General features: G+C 35.1%; 1 protein-coding gene across 16 annotated transcripts in view; it reads left to right on the top strand.

Annotated features, from left to right (window-relative positions):
* Window positions 1–27003, top strand: part of BAZ2B (bromodomain adjacent to zinc finger domain 2B) — a 342755-nt gene that overhangs the window by 125071 nt on the left and 190681 nt on the right. Inside the window, exon 1 of one of the 16 annotated variants that reach the window (XM_027865735.1) lies at window positions 5808–6144. The exons of the other annotated variants lie outside the window; for them this stretch is intronic. The gene's annotated coding sequence lies outside the window, so the exon portion shown is untranslated. Of the gene's footprint in view, window positions 1–5807; window positions 6145–27003 lie in introns of those variants that run through there. 16 annotated transcript variants of the gene reach the window in all.

Raw genomic sequence — 27003 nt, forward strand, 5'->3', positions numbered from 1 at the left:
TTCTTTCTTTCTTTCTTTCTTTCTTTCTTTCTTTCTTGGTATTCCAGTCCAAAAAACTAATAGTGTCTTTCTTTCCTTCCTTTCTTCCTTCTTTCCTTCTTTCTTTCCCTCCTTCCTTCTTTCCTTTCTTTCTTTCATTCTTTCATTCTTTCTGCCTTTCTTTGTATTCCAGTTTAGCATTAAGCCTGGTATGCCAAATAGTAAATCCTAATTGTCTTGACTTGACCAGCATAGTGCTTTGCACATAAAAAATAATCAAAGGAGTACTAAATGAATGAATGGTGTGGTATTCCAGTCCAAAAAACTAATAGTGAATGAACCATTATTTATTAAGCATCTACTACATGCCAAGAAATGTGATAGATTCAGAGGATCTAAAAACAAAAATGAAAGTCTCTGCCCTCATTGAACTTACATTCTATCAGTGGTATTCCTTTGGTATCTTCCCCTCCTTTAGATACACTGTAAGTTCCTCAGTGTGTCAATTATATCACCTCCTACCCAGATTTCCTCTTCATATTTGATCTCATCTGGCTGCTTTTCTCATCTATATACAAAATAAATGCCTTCTAACAGGGAACCAAGTGCATATGTGTGTGTGTAAGTATATATAAATATAAAGATAACAAATACAACACAAGATACATTTAGGAGGGAGGTTACCAGACCTTAGATAATCAGCTGGTGCTTGGCTGGGTCTCAAAAGACTAGAAATGTTCTTTCATTCAGTCAGTAAACATTTATTAATCCCCTGTTGTGTAAGAGGCACTGTGCTAGATTCTGGGGATGTAAAGAAGGGTAAAATAAAGTCTCTGCTCCCAAGGAGTTCACAATCTAATGGAGAGGACAAGATGCAAACAACTAGGTACAAAAAGCTATGCAAAGAATAAATTGGTGATCATCAAGAGAGCTTTATCTACAGATGCACAATAAATATTACTTCAGTTAGAATTTTTTTTATTTTAAATTTATTTTATTTTAAACTTAAATACAAAATAAGAAGACAAAAAAGATCATCACCATGTACTCAGCAGAACAGAAGATTCCATATAAAGCAATAAATTTCCATTTCAAGAAAACCTATATAATGAATACTATATATTATTTTCAAAGCTGTCCATCTTTTCATTGCTCCCTTGTATGTTTTCTTTTGTCCTCTACTGGGCACTTTTTACTTTATTTTTTTCCACTTTCTCCCCTCTTTCCTTTCCTACCCCTCCTCCCCCAGAAGGCTACAATTAAGTGTGAATACATATATACACACACATATACATATACACACATAGCATGGAGATATACACATACATATATATATACATAGACGTCATAAATGCATACATATATACATTCAAATGCACATATATAAGACCATATTATACTTATTTCCACTTGTCATCTGTTTCTCTGAAGGTGGATAGTGTCTTCTTTCGTAAGTCCAAGTCTTTCCATATTTCCTAAGTTCACCAGCTCATCATTTCCTATACCACAACAATATTCCGACCCAATCACATACTATCTGGAAGATTGTCTACGAGAATCCGCTCCCCCCCCCTCAATTTTTCTGCAGTCTTTTCATTCTTGGAGACATAGGTTTTATTTATGCAGAAAATTTTTTAATTTAAAATGATTATCCATTTTACACTTCAACACTGCTCTCATCATATAATATGGTTTAAGGTGTGATACTGCTGATCTTTTACATCTCTCCCCCAGCTTTCCTTAAAGTTCCTAACCTTTTGCTTTTCCAAATGAACACTGTTGCAGTTTTTTCTGACTCAATAAGATGCTTTTTTTTAGTAATTTAATTGGGATGGCATTACGTAAATAGACATTAGATAAATTTGTCATTTTTTATTATACTAGCTTTATCTACAGATGCACAATAAATATTACTTCAGTTATTTAGATCTAAATTTATGTAAAAGGTATTTGGTGTTTATATTCATATAGTTCCTGTATCTTAGCAGTCTCATATTTTTTTAAATACTGCCTAATTGTTTTATATGGCCTAAAACTATTGATTAATATGGCTGACACATAGTGTGGTTTCCCTTTTTCTCTTTTGATTAAATCCAATTTTAGCTTTAAATTTGTCTGGGGGAGTCACTAGAATTAAGAAGAATCTGAAAAGGTTTCCTAAAGAAGGTGGGATTTTAGCAGCAAGTCAGGAAGCCAGGGAAGCTAGGAGGTAGAGATGAGAAGAGAAAGAAAGAATTCCAGACATGGGAGGCAGCCTGTGAAAATGACTGGAGTTGAGAGATAAAGTATCTCATTCTAGGAACAGCAATGTCACTGGATTGCAAAGCATCTTTTTGGGGATGGTAGGGTGGGATTGGGCTGTAAGGTTTAAGAAGACTAGAAAGGTGGGGAAGGACTTTGAACACCAACAACTAATGGGCTATTGCAATATTCTTTGTGTATGGTGATGAGAGCCTGCGCCAGAATGGTGACCGTGTCAGAGGAGAGAAGGGGTGAATTTGAGAGATGTTATGAAGGTAAAATTGACAGGCCTTGGCAACAGATTGGATATGGTGAGTCAGAGGTGAGGAAGGAATATTCCAGGCATGAAGAACAGTCATTGCAAAGGCAAAGTGATGAGAAGATAGTGTGTCGTGTGACAAATATGTGAAGAACGTGTGAAGGTCTATGTGGCTGGATTGCAGAGTACAGGAAAAAGAAGTAATGTACAGCAGGTCAGGAAATAAAAAAAATGTACAGTAAATCTAGGTTCTGGTTTAAAAACTAAATAAATAAGTTTATATTTTGTCTTGGAGCTAATTGGGAACCACTGGAATTTATTGAAAAGGGCACTGACCTGGTTAGATCTGGGCTCAAGGAAAATCACTTTGGCATCTCTGTGGATAGATTGGAAGAGGAGAGATCTGAGGTAGGGATGGTTGGTTTTTCAGCTATGCATGATTGGTTTTCTCAGTGTCTTTTAGGTGAGGCAAAAGGCAAAAGCAGCTTTGCTAGTATAGGTACCCTGAAGTGGCTTGTTTCAGCATTTTACATTGCCCCTTACTTGAATTAGGTGTACTAACTGACTGTAGCCAGAATATAGCTTATACCAATCAATGTTTAATGTGGTGACTTTTGATGTATTCAGCTTTGTGGGAGCGGGCAAATGGGATGAAGGCAGATTACGTAACATGCCCTCAGGACTATTTCTTATCAAATCTTCACTTTAAGTTCCTCCAAATTTAAGACTAAATATGGAAAATATTCATTCAGTACTTTCAGGGGTCTGTGACTTCCTTGGTATAGGTAAAGATAGCCTCTTTGGATAGAGATCACCATCCCTTGATGCCATACTATGATGTCTTTGTGAGTTGCTTTGGTTCAAAAGAATCATCATTTGATGAATAATTTTCTGATAAGAAGTAAATGTATAGACTGCCCATGATGGCAGCTCTACCTTGATGACCCTATACCTAAGCTGCTTTTAGTTGGGTAGGCCTGACCAGATTTTATTCTCTGTTGATATAACTTTTGAGAAAATGAGATTCTGTCATGCCGTTTTGAGGCCTCATGATAGAACTTAACCGGAGGAATCTGTTCAATATTTTAAGTTTACCCCTTATAATAATACAGTTCCAATTTGGAGTCTAGCAGGTTATTCAATGCAAATCATTTAGTGCCTTTGATCTTCTTTAAAAGGAAATAAATAGATTAACTTCAACAACAACAGAGATAGAGATAGGGATGGGACCTGTGATTTCATTAGTACAGGGGACTCCCAAGTGAGAAAACTCCATCAGCTAATGAAGGTAGACACTGTCTCTACAACTTATGTTCTTGGAGAGCTTTAGGGCCTTGCCCAGGATTACTCAGCCAGTATGTTTTAGAGGCAGGACTTGAACCCAGGTCTTCCTGGTTTCAATGCTGGTTGTTCTTGCTTTGCCATGCCACACTAACCTAAATAATAATAGTTAATATTTAATGGCACCTTAAAGTCTGCAAAGTACTTTGTTCCTTATAGGAACCCTGAGATCAAAGCTGTCATTATCTCAGTTTTACAGATGAGGAAACTATGAGGCAGAGAGAGGCTAAGTGGCCTCCCCAGAGACACACAGGGAATAAGTGTTAGAGCTCAGATGATAAGAGATGGCCTCAGACTCCAAAGCTAGCCTCTGTCATATAAACTGTGCTTTCAACCTGCCCTCAAGGAGTTTACGTTTTGTATTTGGAATCCAACATATGTTTAAATAAGTAAAATACAAAGTAATTTCAGAAGGGGGAGTGTATTAACATCTGCAGGGAATTCTTCAATCATTTATAAATATATTCCCAGTGTCTACTTTTTGTACTCTGGTTGACCATAATGTTTCAAAAATACTTAGTTTGAGCAAGAAATTCAATAGAAGCTCTTAACATCTCATCCATGGTTTATTTGAGAAGTTGCTGTCCATTTCCATTCTCATCATAGCAAGGATGATATGGACAATAGTTATTTTGGCTATTAATATTACCATGGTTCAAGCCTGAATACACACAGCTTTGAAAAAGCATATATTAAGTACTGTAATGAGTGCCCTCCTGAGATACTGTCCCTTTGGCACAAGCTTTTATTTCCTAGAGTGTGCTTTGTGTTTTTGCCATTTTCACATTGTAGAACTTTCTTTTTTAGAAAAGAGAAAAAATAGAAACCTAAATCTAGTAACATAATTTATTATGTTTTGACATGATTATACTGAAGTGAGAAACTCCTTATTAACCACTCCCCCCACATTAAAATAAAAGCAGCCAAGGTATTTGTAAAAGGACTTCTTAGATAAATCCATGGTGTTAAAAAAAAGATTTTTTTTAAGGTTAATACATTATCAAGAATGTTTTTAATATTAAATAATAGAACAATGGAATAGTTAACTTGTTTCTCTTTTAAAAGGAATCTTCCCTTTTAGACATTTTGCCGTAGTGCATTTAAAGTAGTCCTTATTCAACCATGTTAAAAGTTTGGAGGAAGTAAAACCATGAATAATTTGTGGGTTATTAACTTGTAACCTATAAGAGAAGGATACTTTCAAGTTAACAGTATAACACGTATTTTTAAAAGGTTTTCAGACAAGTTAAAAACACAAACAAAACTACTTTGCCTGTAGTTATGAGTTGAGGAAGAGAAAATTTGAGAAATGAACAGAAATGAACTTTCTGATCCAGATTTTAGATATTCATAGATTTTTCTCCTGAAGACTGACTCCCATTTTGTTATGGAATGCTCCTGTTCTACATGCAGAAACTTGTGCTGCCAAAAGCTGATCTGAGCTTGGACTAAAAAGTATAGTCGAGAGTGTTATAGAGTCTGTTACATAAGTTCTAATAACAGAATTAGGAGCACGGGGGAAGTCAAACTTATTAGCTTTCCGAAACACTTGAAATGAACAAAACCCTGTGAAGGATGGCATGGACATTTCTCCCTTTTTCTTGGTGGTATTTTATTTAAGCTTCTGGCCACTTCATTTCTTTATACATTTTAAATAGTTCTTTTAAGGAAGAAAACAGTACACCATGAGCGTTTGGTTTTCCTGATGTTAAAGGGAGGGGAGAAAAAAAAAAGAAGAAGAAGAAGAAGAAAACCCCCCCTCCATCTCTTCCACGCAGGTTGTGGTTGTGGTTGTGGCTGTGACTGTGAAGGGAGAGAGGGTGATGCCCAGCTCCTGGCTGCCCTCCCACCAGAGCCTTTACCTGGCTCAGGGTTGGGTCACGTGAGCCCCACATTTACTGGTGATCTAACTGCTCCACCTGCCTTTCAGTTTGTTTACCAGGAAATCAAGATGTGTAAACTGCAGGAAGTACTATTTGACCCTCTCCGACAGTATCTCATTACAATAATTGCTAATCTCTGAATAAGACAGCCATGTTTTGTGAGTAACTGAGAGAGAGAGAGAGGTTGTAGGAGAGGGATTTTAGGGGTTGCCACAAACAGGGCATTGTACAGGCTGGCTTGGATCCTGTTTTCATGAGGGCTGCTTCTGCTAGCCATGGGGGTGACCTTTGGGGTCAGCAGAGCTAGGGTACAATAGTATGAGTCCTTCCTTTCCTTTTAACTGAAAAAAAAAACAGCCCGGCTTGTTGTTCTGGAGTATGCTGTCAATGCTCTGCATCGAAAGGATAATGGCTACTTCCTGATTAAACCCACTCTCCACAGTAAGCCGTTCATGTTCTGTTCTTTTTTCTTCTCCTGTACAGGCGAGAGTGTTTGGTTTTTTCCTGCTTTACTTCTGACCAGGGTCTTGCCAGTTTTCCATGTTGTGTGTTATTAAATATAAGCTGAACTAAAAGATTACATTATAATAGAAACTACTGGTTTAAGTTAGGAGATTTTTTTTTTTAATGACGAAGTTTCTCTGCTTGCTCTCTTTTATACAGCTAAAACATGCTTGATATAAATTTTGGTAAATTTACTTGTATTTTTAGAAAATTTGAAATGTTAAATTGATATGTAGATGTTATTCTAATCACATAGAACTTTTGTAGATGCTCTGTTTAAAGCACTGCATGCCACCTATCAGGTTTTTTTTTTCTCTCCAACTACTATGTGAATAAGCACCTATATTTTATTTTGCTGTATTTCTATGTAAATTTGTAGATCCATTGCACTTGCCACATTGCTGTATGCTTTTATCTGTTGGAAAAGAATGTTATATTGGCAGTTGTTTTAGTTAAATTTTGTGATTAGATTAGTTAAGAGACTTTAGCTCCTAAAATAAAAAATGCCATCTAAGTAGTTTGAGTATAAGGAAGGGAGTAATGAGTTGCTTAGCATTAATCTTAGAGCTGACACTCCATCTGTAGTGTTGGGAAAATCACTTAAACTGCTTACCTATTTTCTTGTTTACAAAATTACATTTTTATTCTACTTATTATTCTGTGAGTGTTTGTAGAAATACCAAGCAAATTGTTGTATTGTGTTTATTTTATGCCAGGTACCCTGCCTGAGGAGGACAAATAAATTCTAAAGATATATAGTATGGTATCAACTATGTGTAGCTACAACAGAAAAAGATCCAAGAACCATAGCTGATTGTGAACTAGCATTGTAGCTTGACAGCATAAACATAGCAGTATTTACTAGGATGTTGTTTGTGTATATAGCACAAAGGAATTATTAGTTCCTTTTCACTGTGTGTGTGTGTGTGTGTGTGTGTGGCACTATATCAAAGTTTGCAAGCTAGATTTACCAGAGATTGTGCTGATTCTAAGATCACTAACAAAAATGGTCCACTGAGACCTGAGAGATGGATAGATAGGTAAAGAATTTCCAAGATAACTAATAGGCTGAACAATAAGATCTATGTAAAAAAGTTTTTAAAAATGAGATTGCTCAAGCTAAAAAAGTTAGGTAATTTATAAATATATAATGTAGTGGATCAATAAACCCCTAAAGAAATGGTGATCAATTGATACTTCTTTTTATATATAACAAGGAGAGAACAAGATCAAATTAATTTAAAGTTTAGCATATTTAAATATTAAGGTTAGATGTCAGGAAGATTTTATGTAGTTATTAAATATTATAATGGGTTATTGAATAAAGTTGTAGAAATCAAGTCTTAGGCATAATTTAAAATATAAAATTCTTAACCTGTTGAGGATGATTTAAATATGGTTATAGCCTTGATTACTTCTTAAGGTCCCTTCATGTTCACTGTCAGTCTCTGTATTCTAAGCCACTCTATGTTACAAAAAATATTTTATTGATTTTTGCTAGATTAAATTAATTCCTGTTAACTAAATCAGCCTCCTGTTTTAAGAAAATTCAGAGATGTATTTTAGGAGGATACTGACCTCATGTGTTTTTCAGTCCTTAGCCAAGTCATGTGCTTAAAAATCTGTTAGAGTATTATAGAATGTGGACCTGTGATGATATGAGTATGGGGAACTCCCAGGTGAGGAAACTCCCTCTACCAATGCAGGTTGGTAACTTCTGCTCTTAGAGAGTTGCCTGGGGGAGTGAAGGGTTAAGTCTGGATATATATAGACTAAATGTGTCAGAGAGAGGACTTGAACCCATATGTCCCAGTATTTTGAGACCTTTTTTCTATCCATTATACTTTGATGCTTTTCTATTGGATTACATGAAACCAGAATATTTTAAAGTGCTTATAGGTCTGTTATAGAATGATCAAATGAGGTATCTGTAAAGTGCTTATAGTGCCTCGCAAATAGTCGTGCTTAATAAATGCTTGGTCCCCTTGTTCTCTTCCCCTTATAACTTGGGAATAGAGTAAAAGGATGCTTATAGATGAGATTTAGAAAGAGTTTACCTAGTAGATCTGAATCATGTTTGTTTTTTAACATTGATCTACTTATCTCCAAGCACAAATTGAGAGGTTAGATCTAGTTGGACCAAAATTCCATGACTCTGATTTTAATACCTAAAACAATAGGTTTTAGATATCCAGGACCTAGCTATCCAGAGTCTTTGTATAAATAGTTCTAGATAGTGGGTGTGTTTGTTTTGTTTTGTTTTGCCAGGTAGCTGGGATAGAAATATTTCTAAAATGCAATTCTTTTTCCTTGACTTCAGAGCAACCAAGTGCTCTGTTAACAAAGTATAGTGTGACTTTTTTTTTATGACTCTGGGTCATTATTATAAATGTAAATTATATTTTATTTTAGAATATAGTAACATTCCTCAGTGTTTATTGAGATAATGATTTAAATCTGAAAATAATTTTAGCAGACATGTAGTCCAATCTTCTCATTTTAAAGATGAGGAAACTAGGTCCCTGAAACGTGACTCAAAGATCATGCATATGTTAAAAGTAACTAAACAAAGATTCTGATCCAAGTTTTCTAATTCAAAATCCCGTGCCTTTTCCAATAGTCCAGACTGCTTTATGTATAAGGGTACTGTTTGATTCTGTGTTAAATTGGCTTAGGGTACTGTACTTTTTGAGTACCTGTATCTTTTCCTGTTGCATTTTTCTTTCTCTACTTTTGCTATGAGACTACCATGTAGCAGTATTTCCTCTGCCATCCCTCACCTTTCACTTACTAATTCTTCTAATCTGCTTTAGCCTTCAAAATTAGATAACCAGTCTTGTTAGAACTCTGTATAAAGTAATGAGTGAGGGTCTGAGGGACTTCCTTATGAATAAAGTCCATGACTGTCTATTTTGGCTGCCCAGGGGCCTAAAAATATTTTTTCTGTGGTTTGTTTCTCTCTTCCAAACAGGTGAAATTGACAGACAGTTTTGAGTAAGGTGTAGTGTTACCTATAAAATTAGCCAGATGATATTTGTCCATTTGGAAAATTTTATGATGTACAGAGCTGATAATGTATTGAACTTATTGACTTCAATAAATAATAAACCTGGTATTTTTCAGTGAAACAGAATAATATTTAGGTAAACATTCCAATTTCTAGAATACTGACCACAGCCCTCTAAATTAAAATCATGCATTCAAAGCTGGAAGAGATGTTAGAAATCATCTAGGCTAGCCCCCCCCTTTTTTTTAACAGATAAAGAAACTGAAATTCAGAGGAAATGAGAGACTTGTCCAAAAGTTCACAAATAGCAAGTAGAAGAGCTGGAATTTGAACTCAGGTCTTCTACTCAAAATCCAACACTGTTTTCACTACTCCACTCTTAAACTCATTTATAATTTTTTAAGAAGATATATGAATTAACTCACTTTGCCTTTATTTTAACAAAAGACCACAAACTGAATGTTGTATACTACATAGGGATAAGGAAATTAGGATTGATTACTTTTTGCAAACATTATCTATATCAGAATTTACATTCTTGGAGGTCATATTTGCAAGGCAACCCAAGGAAAAAGAATCTGTATTTTGACTTAATCTCTCTTAGAACTGAAAAGTCACCCTAGAATGAAGCTAGTAGATATAGAGATATAGGGTAATTAGTAACTCTGCCTATCCTTACTATTCTAATTCTACAAATAAATGATATCTTTATGGGGTTGTTTGGGCCTTTTAAAATAATCTTAAGTCCACTTTCTTTTTCTATTATTAAGGAAAGGATAAATTATGATTTTGAAGATCTTATCCCTTTTCTTAACCTGTTAGGGTAACCTGTTGTCTATGAACTTAAAAAATATTTTGGTAAATGTATTTTATTACAATAGGTTTCATTTGTAACTCTATGTGGTTTATTTTAGAAATGTAAAAACAATATTCTGAGAAGGGATCCATAGTCTTCACCAGACTGCCAGAGGAGTCCATGACCCTCATTTCACTATTGTTCCTTCAAGCTTTAAGCATAATTTATTTTTACTGTACTTAATTATTGCATGAGATTTCTAAATGAACACAAACATGTTTGGTACCCCCAGACAATAATCTTTACTGTAAGTAAATCATGATTTTGTGTGATTTAATATTTAATAATCCTGTTCAAAATTGGAATGATCTATGCTGAACATTTGTACTTATTGAGTACTAAAAAACAACATAGAGAATTAGTGCCAATGTATCCTTATCTCCTGTTTCATTTTATTTTTATGTTGCTTTTCATGAACTCTGTACCACTTTTCATTTAGTAGTAAGCAACATAAAAGTAACTTGGCAGTTAGAAATGTTTCTACCATTTTGATGATTGCATTCTTGTTGCATATAAATGTGTGTGAATAACTATGCTAGAATAAATTACAGCTACCTAGAATGTTTGGAAAGTAGGTTTGCTTATTAATCTCATTTTCTGATTAACTGAGTACAAACCAGAAATCTGGTTTTTAAGCCTTTGTTGTTGAAATTTTAAAAATAGCCTTAGTAAATAGTATGTAAGACTGAATTTCCTTTGCTATAAGCATTATATAGTAGTACCTCAGAGCATTCATTTTAGATCAAATCAACACATATCTATTGTATATCCACTATTCTAGGTGCTCTGATGTGATACAAAGATTTATGAGACATGGCCCTTCCCCCTGAGGAGGTAATAATTTATTTGGGGAGAACCATAGGAAAATTAAATGACAATAAAGGGAAAACCTACATAATCTTGCCCTAATAACCAGATTGTTTTGAAATAATACATTATGCCCAGATCCTTCTACAAGTCATTTGGCCGATTGTCAGAGACACTGATTGGATGGTATAAATGATAATCTGAGCTAGAGTTTGAGACATTAGCACCAACATCATTAACTAATTCCTGTGAGCATCAGTTTGGTTACTGTTGCCATATTGCCTACTATACATACACAAAAATTGTTCTTATGGAAATAACCATCCTCATAGTGTTAGGTCTTTGACTGTCAAGGATTTGCTAGAGAATATAATAAACTACATGATGTAGTGACTTTCATTGGAATTCTTCAGATATGTTATAGAGAGAATTTTTTGAGGGTTAATTAATAGGAGGAGGAGGAAGAGGAGGAATAACAGCAGTAGTAATAAAACAACTAACATTTTATAGAACACTTATTATGTGTCAGACACAGTGCTAATAAGTGCTTTACAGTTATTATCCCATTTGATCCTCACAACAACCCTGGAATGTAGGTGCTATTATTATCCCCATTTTACAGATGAGGAAACTGAAACAGAGTTAAAATGACCAGGATCACATAGTTAGTGTCTGAGGCCAGATTTGAATTTGTCTTCTTGTCTCCGGGCCTGGCCCTGTATCCATTGTGCCACCTAGGTATGGGTTAGACTAGATGATGGCTTAGTTTATTCCAAGTTTGAAATTCTATGAAAAGTGCTGTACTGGAATCAGGAAAGCTCTGGATTCAAATCCTTCCTTAGATATGTGTTAATTCTTTGACTCTGGGCACGTAACACAGTATCTCTGAGTCTCAGTTTCCTTATCTGCAAAATGGAGATAATAATACCCAAATGGAGATAATAATACCCATACTTGCTTCATAGTGTTATTGTGAGGATTTAATAAGATAATGTATTTGAAGTTTTTTTGCAACCTTTAAATTTTGCTTTAATCATTGAATCTTATGATTATTATTATCTGTCAAAATAGTAAAAGTTGAGAGCCATCTGAACATTCAGGGAAAATGTATGCTAGATATGAATGGATTGTAACACATTACTAACTGTTCAAGAGGAGCCATGTAATGGATGTCAACAGAGAATTTTATTGGAAAAGATGGCAGACTAGTCAGGTGGTGGGAGTGAGGGCTAACAGTACTGCCTGCATACTCCATTGATATCACTGTGATGTCAAGAGAAGGAGAGGAAGGTGTCCAGAATTTGGTTGGAATCTCATTGGAGAATTGATGCACAAGAGGAAGAAAGGACAAGAGTTGCAATCTGCCTCGTGGGAAGGAGTATCCATTGATTGTTGATCTGTGAATGACTTTTTAAAGATGTAGAACATGTCAGAATATTCTGAACTTTAATTCTCTTTAAGCAGTTGCTAAAGAAGTAAGGCTAACTTTGTTGACGACAAAACTTAGGTGCTGGTTGGTTTTTTTTGTTTGTTTGTTTTTTGTTTTGTTTTTTGTTTTTGCTAGGCAATGGGGTTAAGTGACTTGCCCAGGGTCACACAGCTAGTAAGTGTTATGTGTCAGGCCAAATTTGAACTCCGATCCTCCTGAATCCAGGGCCGGTGCTGTATCCACTGCACCACCTAGCTGCCCCTGTGGTTGTTTTTTAATAAGATATATTCTTGATTTGCACTTGCATAATTTACTTATTCATACATAAGCAGAATTAAGGGGGGAGAAATCTGGTTAGAATCCCTAGTTAAAGCTATTCCATTTATTTAAGATTTTACTATAACACTTAAAATACTATAGCCATGGATTGCGTAGTCTCCACAGACACTTAAAAAAAAGATTAGCTAAAGGTAGTTTATTTTATATACATATATACATACATATATATTTATAGGTCTCTATCTATCTATCTATCTACGTCTCATAATCTGTCAGCTTTTAGGAATATTTATTAGCTGCTTTTTATATTACCTGGTACAGTTATTCTTAATTTTTTTTTCTATTTGGAGACTGTGAAACAAAGGTGATTTCCCTCCAACTGTCTTATTGGTCTTATCTTTCAGTCTTCTTAATATGTCATTTTACTTTTTTAAATCTTCATATTTTACAATTCCAGGAGCATAGCCTGACCTCAGGAAAAAAGTTCTACCAAGATTCTATGTTAAAAAAAAGTATAAACTTTGGTGGAATTCAAGCAAGTAAGGGCAGTGTTCTAGCCAGTCAGTTAACAAGCATTTATTAAACACTTACTATGTGCTTAATAAATATGCTTAATAATATTTCTGGCATTTCATATCACTTATCCACATTTGGATGAGCAACAAGTTGTTACTGTATTATAAATATTCTATGGACAATTTTATTTGGTCTAACTTGATAGTAAAAAATAATACTTTTCCTATTGAATTGCTTTAGAATCTGATGTAGGAGGTGATGTTTTGAAAACTGCCACTTACAGTATTGTCAACTTTGTACAGAAAGTGAGTTCAGCGTGTTCAGACATGCAGTAATAGGAGTATGTAGTAATGAGCACATAATAAGATGTCTGTGTAAAATGTCAGTTCTCCTATACCCTCCAAAATGGAGTACACTTATATCTGAATAAGAATTGGGGCACAAAGGAGTAGAGAATCTAACAAATAGAAAACTATAGTATTCAGAATTAAAGACGGATTAAAGTAGTGGCATCTTGAATCTGAGTCAGGAGTTTTCTGATGTTTTCTTCTAAACTCTATTCCCTTGTGGGATAGTAATTCAATTCAGAAGGCATTTATTAATCTTTTACTAATGTGCAGCAATTAAGGGTGATGTTGGAAGCAGAGCGACATTGGAGAAGTGATTTCAACAAAACTTAGGGTCTGTAATGTCCAGGAAGTATGCTAGGACCCAAGGGTACAAAGACAAAAAACAAAAGAGTCCCTTCACTGAGTTAGTTTAGATTCTGCTAGGGGAGTTGGAGTGGCCAGGATAAAACATATCCCCTCATAAGTAAATACTTCCTAATTTGATGAGAGAGCATTAGCACCTGGAGGCAAAATGGAAGATTTAACAGAGGAGATGGCAGTTGACCTGAAATTCAAAGGAAAGAAAAGCTTCTGAGAATCAGAGATGATAAGATCTGGGACAAAAGTGGCAGTAGTAGGGAGGTGATTAATGCAAAATAAATCTGAAAAATTAGATTGTAGAGGATTTGAATGCTAGACTAAAGAAAACTTCCTTGTGTTCCAGAGACAATTGAAGTTAATGAAGATTTTTGGGAGATGGGAGACAGGAGAAACATGATCAATATACCCATTATAGTAATAACAATTTTGGCAGCTATGCAGATAATGGATTGAAGGAAGGAGAGACTGGAAGTAGAGAGAACTATTAGAACGCTTTTAAAATAGTCCCAGGTCTGTGTTGGAGGCTTTGTGGACTCTTGCATAGCAAAAACTTCTCAACAATTAATTGTACATAAAAATGGAATGGGTTGTTTTTGAAGGAAGTTAGTGGTTTCCTCCTCACTAGTGGTCTTCCAATAAAAGTTAGATGACCACTTGTTGGTTGGTTTTGTAGAAGGGATACCTTAACTTTTTCCTGAGATTCTATATTCTTTAGGATCCTACATCTTCAGTCAAACTTACTCAAAAACACAGCATCTCAGAGTTGGAAGGGTCCTCAGAAACCATCTATTCTAATCCACACCTGTACTAGAAGCACTGGGCTAGGTGAGAGAAGACAGTTTAGTTGCCTTGCCTGAAAAGAACTTCTGTCTAGTAGGAAAAAAGACACCTGTAATACATAATAATGCTATATAATTGCCGTTAGTCACTTAAGATTCCTGAGCCTTAGTTTCCTTATCTGTAAAATGAGGTGGGGCTGGATGTCCTCTGAGGGCCCTTTTTGCTTTAGATCTGTGATCCTTTGAAGTACATTAAAGACAAAGTATTCTGAGAGCATATTTCTGAATGAAGATGGTACAGGAGGATAGAATCTTACCAAAATTAGAAAATAAAGTACCATATGTATGTTATCTGATAGCAATCCACAAATATACCAGACTCATTTCTGCCTCCATACTTTTATGTATAATTGCCCCAATAGGAAATGCATTTTCCTTTCCCTGTTTCATCTTTGGAATCCTTTCCCTTCTTCAATGTTGAATTTAGGCCCATCTCCTCCATAAAACCTCCCCTAACTATTCCAGCCCTCACTGATTTATATTCCCTTTGAAATTTTATAGCCCTAATAACTTGAATTACACAATTTCAAACATGATTATCAGAAGTATACTTAATAAACATTTATTAAGCACCTATAATGTACCAGGCACTGTGTTAAGCACCGGGGATATAAAGAAAGATATAACACCCACCCTCAAGGAACTTAGAGTCTAATGGGAGAAGACAACACATAAAAAGAAACTGAGAAGCTGTTGGGGGGTAGGAAGGAACAAAGGAGGGTTCAGAAGCATGATAAAGCCCTACAGCTGAGGTTCATGATCTGAAATGATCAGAGGAGGTATGAGTTACAGAGTTGAATTCACCTTATTAGAATGATAAGTTTCTGAAAATCATGAAATCTAGGAGATTAGATGGATGGGAAAAGAAAGTCTCTACTGCTTTATGTTACTTGTTGTGGTTTCATATATACATATATATATGTATATATATATATATATACACATATATATATTCACACACACATATATATCTTTTTTCAATCCTGATTATAAACTATACAAATGCATAGTTTAAATCTTATATTTTGTCCTCAGCCCTGAATATACATACCCAAGTAAAATATTAAAAACTGATCAACTGATTTACATTAGTTTGCCAAACTCTGTTCTGTGGACTTCTGATGTTCCATATAATTTGAATAGTTCAATGGGAAAATGTTAGTATTTTTCCCCTTTAAAATATTTAATATGAAATCTCATATATATCAAAAGTACTCATTGTATATACCAGTTCTTCACCAAAATAAGCTTAATTTTTCCCATTTTATCCCCAAATTTCCCTTCCCTTTTTCCTCCTGGGGATTTTGTATCTATATCAAAATTCCCCATGGCATCATTTTTATACTACATCTATTTATTTTAAGTCCCCAAATATCCTTTTTAACTTGATATATCCAGACTTATTAGGACAAAGAACACTTCAGACTTATGAAAATCTGACATTTCAGAACATCTTTGGGCTGAATGCACGTGAATTTTTATATTGTGTGGCATTTTAAAATATCTTCTTATTTTGTGTTTTACAAAATACACATTTGCTGTATAAACAGAATGAGAGCCTTCTATTGCCTTTTATGTAGAGCTGCATTACATTTCTTAAGTTAATCTGACACAGCAAGTTTTCATCAAAGAGAGTATGTGGAGTGGTACTTCCATATTGAGATGTTATACTGACTGTAAATGCATGTGCTGAATGTAAATATGTGGGAGAAAAGCTAAAAGGTCTACAGAATAGTCTGGATACAGTAGAGATACAGCAGAGGTCATGTGAATGAGGTTACGGGAAACTTGGATAAGGGAATGAGGATGTGAGATATTAAATTAAATAATGCATTAAGAGTTAGGAACAATACTAACACAGACTCACTGCACAGAGGTATCTAGAAAGTGTCTACCTTGGAATCAGTAAGCCAAGAAAACTTTTTTTATTTCCTAAAGTTCATCATTGTGTGGTTGAAAACATTCAAATGGTTTTTAATGGTTAGTGAATGTAGAATACAGTACAGTGTGCAAATACAGTAAATACAGAAAAACTGGAAGTGTTATAGATTCTATAGACTGAAGTCTCACAGTAGACATGCCTCTTATGAATATACAATTCATGAACATGGAGAACATACAAAGAATTGGTTGTCTGTTACCTATCCCTTTCCTCACATACCTTGATGGCTCTCCAAACCCAACCAAACTTGAATTCATGTTATGCATAATGAAAATCAGTGGTGTTCACCTCTAAAAGCCCTTAAAATTCCCACAATTTCCATTTCATAATTCTTTCAAAAGTCTTCTCTTTATCCTTTGCATTATTAAACTTGATTTTGTCAAGTACTCATTTTTGGGCTAATGTTCAATTCAATTTTATTGCTTTTTCTGTTTTGTTTAATTACTAGTATTGCAATGGTATTTTTTAAATATAGTTTTCATTGTAGTTGTACAGTATTTCAGCTACATTGTAGATTACACAGGCTTTTTTAGATTAAACATACTTTTTGCATAATTTTTTGGGTGAGGCAATCAGGGTTAAGTGACCAGGGTCACACAGCTAGTAAGTTTCAAGTGTCTGAGGTCGGATTTGAACTCAGGTCCTCCTGACTCCAAGGCCGGAGCTCTATCTACTGCACCATCTAGCTTCCCCTATTTTTGCATATTTTGAAGTCAGTATATACACTGACCAAGTTTTTATGTAATTGTCATAAATTATAAAGTGAAGAAATTGGGATTAGTTTTGAATGTCTAATGTCTTTTCTTCTTTTTTAAACCCACGCTTATTTTAAAATTAAAAGGTTAAAGAATGTTTATCATCTTTGTTTTAGTTGCAGGAATCCAAACTGATAGAAAAGGGAAAACTGGGGGGGGGGGGGATATTGTACCATAGAATCTTTAAATTCCTTCAAAATGAAACCTGTGTATTACCTCCTACAGCAAACCTTTCTTGATTCTAAGAGTTATCACCTTCCTCAAATTATATCGAATTTACCTATCTGTTTTCCTCCAGTAGTTCATTGAGGTCAGGGACTGTTTGTCATTTTGTCTCTGTGTGTTCCCAATGCCTAACAACATACCTTGCACATATTAGGAACTTTTTAAATGTTTGATGAATTGAATTGAATTGAATTATATGATCTGAGAGCCATAAGAGACCTTAAAGATTAGCTCAGCAAACCCTTTCATTTTACAGATAAGGAAATACACCTACAAAGATTAAGGTGTTTACTGATGGTTACTCTTAGGAGAGCCAAACACCAGTCATGGGGCTGGCATTCAGCAGCTGACTCCCCAAGTTTAATTTTTTTTACTTCTAAAATCATAATGATTTGAAACAAATTTGATAATTTGAATAACCAACACATCAATACATATTTTGTTAGCTACCTTTTTGATAAATATATTTATGAAAATTATCTTTAATTATGACTACCTATATGTTTGAAGGAGAGAGCTGAGAGGTTATTTATTCCATGCTTCTCTATTTGATAATGATATCATCCTGAATGTCTGAGTCATGTACCTATTTGGAGTTTGTATTAGTGTATGGTGTAAAATGTTGGCCTATACTTAGTTTCTGCATGACTACTTTCCAGTTTTCCCAACAGGATTTTTTTTGTTCTTTTGTTAATAAATCCATGGCCCAATAGCTTGGATTGTTGAATTTATCAAATACTAGGTTATTATGTTCATTTATTTCTGTATATTGTGTACCCAATCTGTTCCACTGGACTAGTACCAAATTGTTAAAATGATTACTGCATCAATAAGTATTAAGTATTTATTATGTTCCAAATACTGTGACAGGTACAAGGATAAAAGACAAAAATGAAATACGTCTCATGTCTTGCCTTCAAGGAACTTAGAGACAACATGTACATAAATAATCATATTCAGAACATACACAAAATAAATACCAGGTAGTTTGGAAGGAAGGGTACTAGTATTGATGAGGGCTTTAAAAAAGGTTTTATATAGTTGAGTTGCTTATCTTGAGTCTTGAAGTAAGTAGGGGATTCTCAGGGATGAGATTAAATAGAGAATACATTCCAGGCCTGGGGAATGGCTAGTACCAAGGCAAGGAGACATAGGATGAGGTGTCTTGTATGAAGTACAGCAAGAAGGCCAGTATGGCTATACTGCAGAATGGAAAAGAGGAAATAATGTATAATGAGCCCACTGGGGCCAGGTCTTCAGATGACAAATAAAGGGGCTTATATTTGATTCTAGGGCGGCTAGGTGATAGAGTCAGGAGTCAGGAAGACCTGAATTCAAATCTGGCCCCAGACACCTTTGTGACCCTGGATAAGTTACTTAACTCTGTTCACTTCAGTTTCTTCATCTGTATAATGAGCTGGAGAAGAAAATGGCAAACCACCTGAGTATCTTTGCCAAGAAAACCCCAAATGCAATCATGAAGAGTCAGACGCAACTGAAAAAAATGACTGCCTATCTTTCCTTTGTCAAAAGATATTGTGGAAACTTCCCCTGAGAACCCTTCAGTAATGACTGAACAACAAAATATTTGATTCTAGGTTTGATAGGGAACCATGAGGGTTTGGTGAATAGGAGACTAATACGGACAAATCTGAACTTAAGGAAAATGACTTTCAGATCTGGGTGAAGACGGGAGTGGAAAAGTGAAAGATGAGACAAGGAGATCAATTAGTAAGAAATTGTGATAATCCAGGAAAAAGGTGATGAGGGCAGGGGATAGAGTCAAGAGATGTTGTCAAGGTAGAAATGGCAAGTTTTAGCAACTAATTGTATATGTGGAGTTGACCAGGGGAGGAGAGGAAGCAGTTAAGGATGACACCGAGCTTACAAACCTTAGTGACTTGAAGTGCAGTGGTATGTTGGACAGAAATAGGGGTACTCAGAATAAGATTGGGTTTAGGGGGAAAATGGCTTCTGCTTTGGACATGTTGGATTTGAGATATCTGTGGGACATTCAGTCAGAAAGGTCTGATAGATAACTGATGATGTACTGATGGACTAGAGCTCAAGAAAGAGGCTGGGGCTGGATATATAGATTTATTAATCATAACGCATAGAGATGGTAATAAAACCCATGGAAGCCAATGAGATTATTGACTGAGAGAGAGAAGACCCAGGACACAGTCTTGGAGCACACTCACAGTTAGAGGATGTGATGTAAATGATGATCTAGCAAAGGAAACTGAAGAATACTCAGGCAGGTTAAAAGGGAGAGTATTGTTATGAAAACCAGAGAAGACAGGGTATCCAGGAAAAGGGGAGAGTCAATAGTGTCTAATACTGCAGAAATATAAAAGAGGATGAAGATTGAGAAAAGGCCATCAGATTTGGCAATTAAGGGATCATTGGTAACTTTGGAAAGAGTAATTTCATTTGAGTGATTGAACTTGAAGCCAGATTACAAAGGCTTTGGAAATGAGTAAGAGGAGAAGTAGATACAATGAGTTTAGACAACGTTTTTGGTTTTGTTTGTTTTGTTTTTTTAGTTTGTCAGAGAAAGAGAGGAGAGATATAGGATGATAGCTTGAACAAATTGTAGGATCAAGAAGGATGTTTTAGGATGTGGCAGTTTTTGTGTGTTTGTAGCTAGCAAGGAAAGAGTCAGTATATGTGGAGAGACTGAATGAAGAAAAGTGAGGAAAAAAGAAATAAATGTAGGAGTAATTTGCTGAAGAAGAAAGGAGAATATGGGATCACAAGGGTTAGAAGGGTTAATTTTGCTGAAGAGAACAGTCTTGAACAGAAACTGTAGTAAAGAAGGAGCAGATGGTGAATGAAATCAAGGAGGTGTGATGAGGTGTAGAGAAGAGATGAAACGGGATCTCACAGACAAAGGCCTTTCTTAGTAAAGTATGAAGCAGGTTCTTTAGCTATTTAGAGTGGGCGCTGCGGAGAGGTGGTATAGTAGGTTTGAAGAAAGAAGAGAAAGTTTGGAATGTCTGCTGTGGGGAGCAATACAAGAGAGTCATTAAGGAGAAGTAAAGGACTATGTTGTTGCGGTGAGGGTCCAGTTAAGATTGGATAGATAAGCTTATAGTGGTCTCTGTTCAGCATTGTTACATGCCTTTCTCTAATTCCATTCAGCACCCAAATGGTAGGAGCTGAGGACAGATGAGAATGCAGAAGATGAAGAGATGTGGAAGGAAAATATTGAAGACATTAGGAACAGCACCAAGCAAAGACATGAAAGCTCAAAAATTTAGGGTGTATGTGTATACAGTCTAGTTTGACTGAGACTTGAAGTTTCATGGTGGGGTAATATAGTATGCCATAAGGAAGGAAAAGTAATATGGTGAGTCTTAGCAATTTGAACTTTGTACAGCACTTGGTAACTTATTGGATATGACAGGTGAGGGAGAAGTAGCAGTTAAAGATAACTCCAGGATTTCTAACTTGGGATATGACAATGACCATGACATTGACAAAATTAGTGAAATTAGGAGGAACAGAATTTAGAGAAAAGAAATGCATAGTTTTCAATGGGGGCTCCAGATAGAAATGACAGAAGCAACTGGAGATGCATGACTTGCAGCTTGGGAGAAAGGTCAGGACTGAGGGTATTGAAACTAGAAATGAAATAAATGAGATTGCTAAGGGAGAGAGTAGAGATAAAAAAAAAAAGGAGGGGAGGCCTGAGGACCAAACTTTAAGGAATAGTACCTTAAGAGCTATGGAAGAAATTAAGAAGACAGGCAAGTTTGTTGTCTTAGAGGCTAAGGGAAGAGAAAACCAGAAAAGGAGGTGGGTCATCAACATCAAATACTGCTTCAGAAATGAGGACCAAATAAACAGCGTTGGATTTGGTGAGCAGATGCCATTGATGACCCTTGACAGTGTAGTTGTGGTAATGTAAAGCAGATCATAAACTTTAATGGATTTATTGTCTTGTAGCATTGGTAGTAACATCTCCCCTTCTGTCAAATATATAGATATAGATATACCGTGTGTGTGTGTGTGTGTGTGTGTGGTATATAAGCCTTTCAGCTACCTTTTTCTATTTCCTTAATTTACTGGTATATCCTAGTGTAAACAAATTTATTCCTTCTCTGGAATTTATACTAACTTCCCAACTACTTTTTGCTGTGAGAGAAAGACAAAGGTAGGTATGGGTTTTCCATGTTTTGGTAAGTTTAGCATATGATATAACTAACTTTACACAAGTAAAGTAGTGATGGAGCTTTCATGACTGCAGTATAAGTCGATAATCAAAAAACATCCTCAGTTAAAGTTCACTTTTAAAAAGGCCTTTATGTGGTAAATGTGCCAGATTTTCAGATAGTCTTATTTTAGTTTTGGAAAACAGCTGTTGCAGAACTATTATAATATACAAAGTATTAGTGTATATTCTTGTAATGTTAGAGATGTTTGGAAGTATGATATAGTGGAGCTACTTTTGGCTTCTTTCCGTATTGCCATTTGCTCTTTCATCCTATATTGGAACTCTTTAAAAAGCTATCTTAAAAATAAATTACATTAATGGAAAGTTTGTATGGTTCAAATTATAGACTTTTATCTGTATTCATTTCTCTAGCAGGTTAATGTTATAAAATAGAGCTGACTACTTGGCTGTTGGGATTAACAATTGTATAACATATCTGGTTTGTGCTTGAGGGCTTGTATAATGATTTTTAACCTGTATTAATTTCTAGAGTGAATTAATATATTTTCATCTAATAGAAATAATCTAGATGTATTTAAAACATAGGTTCGAGATTAACTGATGAGTAACTGACCTGACCAAGAGACAGATTTTCAGAATTGCTTTCAAATTTTTGGTTTTAATATCTTGTAATATAAACTGCTAGATTTCATGTTGGGACGTCAGCACACTTGAGCCTGAATAAGGAAGGCGGGAAAGAGATCCGTTGAGGAGAAATACAATAACTTGAGTGCTCTGTTAACTGGCCCTTAAGATCATGGCAGTGATGTTAGATAAGCATTTAGCCTGGAATTTTTGCATATCTATTTAAAATGAGAAGTCACACTTCATAATTGTAAAGCTTTTGTGAATCTTATAGCACTAAATAAATGCTAGTTATTACCATCCAGTCTTGCCAAACTCATCTTCTTCCTATTGTACAGACATGATACTCCATCTCATCTTCATGCCTCCAACAGCACAGATTGTTCCCCTGTCCTGAAATGTACTCCTTCCTCATCTCTGCCTGTTAGCAGCTCTGATTTCCATCAAAACTCGTCTCAAACACTGCCTCCTTTTTGAAGCATTTCTTTATTCCCTCCAGCTACTAGTCCTTCCCCTTCTCAATCATCTTGTATTCAATTTGTATATATTTATTTACATATTATTTTTCCCTATAGATTTTAAGCTTCTTGAGGGCAGTGACTTTCATTTATGTCTTTGTATGCCTAGTCTCTAGTAGGGTGTCTAGCACAAAGTAGACACTTAATAAATGTTTGTTGATTCACTTAAACTTTTAGTTTTGAAAAGAATTACTAGTTCTCTCATCCCAGTGGCTTCCTTCAGTTTGCTATAGAATGGGCTCTTTGTGAAAAATATTTTCAAAATGTTATTTTCTCATTTCAGTTGTTTACATGTTCATCAACTTAATTTTTTGATATTGTAAAATCAGCTCAACTTTCTCCACTATTGTTTTATTATTTCATTATGCAATTATGAAATGATGTTTTACATATTTCATTAAGAACATGTTAAGACCAGTTAAGGATGCACATTTAGGCACTTATTTATAGAATAGGCAGCTGACAGATCCACTTTGCAATCTGGTGTTAGGCTTTCTCCCTTTTCTGTATGGCCAGGTGTATTATGCTAAGTATGGGGCATGTCAGTACCAAGTAGAATGTAGACAAATTGGAGAGAGTTCAGAGAATAACAATAAAAATAATGAGTGAGATGATGAAAGGACTGATTTATGAGGGTAGATTAAAGGTCCTAATATCTAATTTGGCCAGACTATATCACAAGTGGGACTGTTAGAGAGCATCATATTAACTTTCTAGATATCTTTGGAGACTATAAATATCACAGATGGAGAGGAATCATTTCTAGAATTACTGAAATGGAATAGAAAAAAGGAAACAGTAGGCTGAATAGTAGGACAGAATTTCTGCATGAGAGCTATAAAATTTTGGATTAATCTTTGAACAAAAGAAATTTTATTGCCTGACCTATCTAAAACCAAAATTGATATGTTACTATTTTGCAGGCCAGGTTGACAGGAGGATGGTCTAATTAGCTAATTAGACCATTTTGAACATTATAGATTCTGTTATCCTCTATGTTTGGGACAAGACATGCCAGTAAATACAACTAGATTTACCTTTCGCCTTATGGAAGTATATACCATGTCTGGTATCCTTAGTGTGAGTGGAAAAACTTAACAAATCATGCTTTATATGTGACAGGATATATAATTGCCTTTTAAACTCTCTCTCTTTAATCAATTCAACAAATATTTATTAAGCACTTATTTAGTACAAGTCACTGTGCATGGTGCTGATGATACAAAAGAAGAGATTAGTTCTTGCCTTCAGGGAGCATATATTTTGCAACATGTCAGTGGATCTGTAATGTGAATGCACCCTTACACTGGGGCAGAGTGCAACCCATTCATATTTTCTTACCTTATCTAACTTGTCCAAGCCCTTACGTCCTTTATAGGTCATTCAATCAGCTAGAGTTCTTCCTCCAGATCTCATGATATTACATGGGTACCATATCTTTCTATTAGCCTTCATTCTTCGTTCTTTCCATGTGATCAGCCCATTTCATTTTCTGGTTAAATATCTGTTTGATAATATCTTTTATTATCACAATTATAATCCACTTTGGATATGTACTTCATTGCTAGAAATATATTGCTGTTTACTTATGCCCACAATGAATCTCTCTGCTGACCTTTGACTGACTTACATTGTTGAATTCTTGGAGATTGTGGAATCCCCTGATTTGTTGCCATAGAGCACTATCAGAAGAATATTCACAGTAAACAGACTTGGGTCAAATGAAGACATATATAATCACGTAGGCTCATGACTGAGATTGTCCTTGATTACTCACTTTTCCACAACCCAGTTAGTCACTTGCCAAATCTTGCAGTTTCTACCTCTATAACATCTTTCATATTGCTCTCACTATTCACACAACTAACATTCTAGTTCAGGCCTTCATCATCTCTTACCTGAATTTTTTAAATATTCTCTTAAGACCTAAGTGATCCTGCTCCCCCAAATCTCCTGCTATCTTTTTTACAACTGCCAAAATGGTTTTTGTAAAAGTCAAGTGTCACCACATCTCTCCTCTTCTCACCAAACTCCAGTGGTTCCTTATTGTCTCTAGCATCAAATTTAAATTCTCACACATATAGACATAGAGAAGAGAAGAGAAGAGACAGGAGGGAGGCACGGGGTTTATGGTTCCCCCATAAAGCTACATGCCATCATTTTGACTGTAGACATTTTTTATCCGTTTGATTTTTTGATTGTATAAATAGGCCAAAATCTTTTGAGTGGTTATGACTGTCATTTAGGAGACTCCACAGTGTTCTAGGGTGTGATGCAATCTGTAAAATGTCATCACTGAAAAGGAACATCTAGAGTAGTTCATTGCCTATAGAGAATACTTCTTTAATTTGGAATTTGCCCTGGATATTGTATGAGAATTAACAATTCTTTTGGTGAGCATAAATCTTCCTGGTTTATGCCTTGCTTTGTGTTATCTCTGTTGTGTCTATTAAGGAATCTTACATGATTTTAACAAAAGTGTAGAAGATTCTTTATTGGAAGAGAGTCTTTGCAATTGAATTTTGCTTTATTGAAATATTAAATGCTTTTTCATCATCAATAAACAGTCATCATAGCAAGATCTTGTATTTCTACGTCTTTAGTCAAACATGTCTTTAAAATTTCCGTTTGTAGAGTATCATTGTTAAACCCTCACGGTTCTGTTTTCAAATTTTCATTAAGGATGTTTTTAATATGTGAACTAATTCTCCTAAAGGTGTGTGTGTGACACACACACACACACACACACGGTTACTATTTTAAAGTTCAAGATGAAAAAAATTGAGTAGAGTGGCAAGAATTAGGATTTCTTAACTTAAGCTTAATTAACTAGGTTTTCTTAATAGTTTTTTTTAATTTACTGGGTATAAATATTGGAAAAATGGGGATAAATATGACCCAAAGCCTTTCCTTTTAAAATTTTTATTTTGTTTTGGGTCATCTAAATGAAATGATTAGAGGGATTAAGATCAAAACAAAGCTTCTCAATTTTGTTATTAGCTTTTCAAATCAGCACATAAATTAGACCACTCAAAAGACAATTTTGAATATGTTATTAATTGGCAGTTATTTTAAGTTTCATTTGGCTGATTTGTTTAAATTTTAGAAAAGAGAATAAAACAAAATCTGATATCAGAAGATGCTGCTTTAGGAAAAGGTCCTTTGTGCCTGCCCTCCCTTTGTCTTTTGTATGACATTCTTCTAAACTCTGTCCATAAATCAGGATTTCCTTCTTATACAAAAATAAAAGAAAGACAGTGGTTAACTCATTACTTTCATTCTTCTGTCATTAATTACCCACTTAGTGGAAACTAAGTGGATAAAGAATGTTTGTAGCCTAGACTATTTGCAACTGAATTAGATAGCCTATATAGAGGCTCCTTTACTGTTTCTGTCTGTCTTGGACCACTTTAGCAGTCCAGTGAAGCCTGTGGACCTCTCCCCAGAAGAATGTTTTTAAATGCACAAAATAAAGCACATAGGACTAGAAATTATAACTCAAATATAGTTATCAATTTAAAAAATAATCATGGACCCCAGCTTAAGAACCTTTGATCTATAATGTGCATCCATTAGTAAATATATTTTGGACAGATAGTGAATTGAGCTTAGAATGGAAAAGAAGGAAGAAATTAGGCTGCATTGTTTGGGGTGGAGTGAGAATTGAAAAGTTTAATGACTCTAAGCTTCTCCTTGAATCAAATCAATTTTTTTTGAATAGCAGCATTTTTCTACTGTGTTGTATAGCTGTGAGTCACAGAACACTAACTTTTTCTGAAGAATTGAAATTAAGGAGCAATGAGAGGACAATGGATAGGTACATGGTGCGTGTTGAGCAGGTTGTAATACATTCCAAACAAGGAACTATGTCAACACAGAAATCTATGAGTGAAAAATAAGATTACTTGGTCACATGGCAAGAGCGAGGGGTAGTCAATAGGCAGACTACATGTTTCATTTGTATCCTCCTCATGTCAGGATATAGGAGCATCCCAATGTTCTGGGCTGTGGACAAGAGTTGAAAAGGATGAGCAGACATAGCTCTTTTGTGATATATATATTACACACACACACACACACACACACACACACACACACACACACACACA

Source organism: Vombatus ursinus, unplaced genomic scaffold, assembly GCF_900497805.2.
Source record: "Vombatus ursinus unplaced genomic scaffold, bare-nosed wombat genome assembly UNPS02014779.1, whole genome shotgun sequence".
NCBI classification, from domain to species: domain Eukaryota; kingdom Metazoa; phylum Chordata; class Mammalia; order Diprotodontia; family Vombatidae; genus Vombatus; species Vombatus ursinus.